We start from the raw sequence: 2,203 nt of genomic DNA, 5'->3' as shown, positions 1-2,203 counted from the left end.
TTGGGATCTTGCTGTGCTCAGCCAGAACTTCCTTGTTCAGGAAAAAGAAGCCACATACCATGCACATTTTGTACGATGTGACCACAGGTGATGGGGGTTGGTCTTGGATGACCTCATTAACGGTGGCTGGGCTCTCCAGGTCCTGGTTTTTATTTTTAGCCTTTCCGCCATGGGTTCTCATGTGATTTTTTAGGAACCACGGCTCTTTGAAACGACGTCCACAGAGGCCGCAACAGTACGTGAAAGAGTCCTTGTGTTTCCGCATGTGCGTTTCCAGCTCAGTTGCATCAGCAACGGCCTGGCCGCACACAACGCAACAGAGATCCTCATTCTTTTCCACAGCTGGGCAGGTTTTAGAACGAGCCCTTTCGCTGGGAGTTAAGAATTCCGCTTCCACGCGCAACACTGCGGGAGCGTGGAATGTTGTGGGATGCTGGGAAAGAAGGTGTGGTCCCAGGTCTTCCTGATGCAGGAAAGTCTCCTCGCAAAACATGCAGTCTAGAGGTAGGCTACTTTCTGCCAACGTATCTGGTTTTTCCACCACGCTGGTGTGGGGTGTCATGCTAGATCCAGTACCAGGCATGCTTGCACTGCTGTGGCTGAGAATGTCATGACCTAGTCCATCAGGACTTTCCACATATGGGAACAATGGGTGGGTAGGCATGTCAGCAGGAATTTACTTGGCTATTTCTTTCTTATTTAATTTCAGTTGAAAGCTTGTATGAAACAATATGTTGAAAGATACGAGACATGTGAAAGAAGAGTCATTCATTTGAAATTGTCATGAAGGACACCATGCATTAGATTACACAATACCAAATACTTAACACTTGGAACACTACCATGGAACCTGCAAAAATATTCCTAACAGACTTTTTAAATTTCAGCACAGCGCGTATGCTAAGAGTTTCAGTAAACCCGTATGAGCCATCCTGTACAAGAGAAGCAGTCGAGGCTTGCCAGTCACTGCCAGGTAATGGGGCATAAACTTGATCAGTTGATTTCTTGTGATTCACACAGAGGAATTGTCCTGACAGGCAAAACCTGAAATGAAAGAAAAAGACAAAGTCAGGTGTGGCCAGTTCCGCAGAATGTAATCTACTCAGGACTACACTTACAAATACAGATGATTACGTTAATGGGGGAGAGAAAACAAGTGCTCATCTCTTTGTACTGTTACTTGAGATTAAACATGATCTGTCACATGGATCATTAAAAAAAGATTAGCAACCACATAGGGCTGTAAGTCTGATGTTTAGCTTAAGTTTCTAAAGTAAACTGGAGTCAAAAGAAAAGCTGTTTTAAGTACACTACAATTTGTCATACAGCAAATATAACATCGAAAGTGGAACAGAATAAGAGAATCTAAACTCACTGCTAAAAAAAAAAAACGCATTCAACATTTTGTTGTTATAGCAGCTGTTATTTCAATTCTGAATGCATCATTATTTAAAATAACAGACTGGCTAAAACACAATAGTAAACTTGTGGGTAAAAATTTGGGCCAACAGTCAAAAGCTGTGATCGAATTAAAGATGTCTGAATTGGGAATGGACAAGCAGCTAAAGGGTTGCTGAGAGTACAGTGTTTGTCTATAATTACTGTACCCTCGAGAAAAGCATGTCACTGCACCATGACCAAGACATGTTTTATTAAGATATATATATATATGTGTTCGTATAAGAGATGTTATAACTTTTATGCTGCAACTGGTTTCCATTTTACTGTTCTTCACAAATTTTAATCAACTTTTTTATTTCAATAGTTCAATTTTAATGGTCCAGGAGAGTGACAAACCAACTTTTAATTGTACAAATATCCATGTAGTAATCTCAGCTGATTAGAGGCCATAATACATTATAAAAAATATATTATAAAAATAAGTAGCAATTTTATAGCTTTAATGCTGCCAACTAGCATTTGAAAATATATAACATATAATATATATATATATATATATATATATAGCAGCACATCTATTTCTGAAGAATCATGTGACACTGAAGACTGGAGTAATGATGCTGAAAATAATATTTCACAACATTACTGTTTACTTTCTGTATTTTTGATCAAATAAATGCAGTCTTGATGAGTACAAGAGACTTCTTTAAATAAACATTAAAAATCTTTCTGATCCCAAACTTTGGAAGGGCAGTGTAAATACATATACGCACATACATAGTGCCCAAATGCCTACTGAAAG

The sequence above is a fragment of the Cyprinus carpio genome, chromosome A23 (genome assembly GCF_018340385.1).
Source record: "Cyprinus carpio isolate SPL01 chromosome A23, ASM1834038v1, whole genome shotgun sequence".
Lineage (NCBI taxonomy): Eukaryota > Metazoa > Chordata > Actinopteri > Cypriniformes > Cyprinidae > Cyprinus > Cyprinus carpio.
This window is presented reverse-complemented; position numbering follows the sequence as displayed.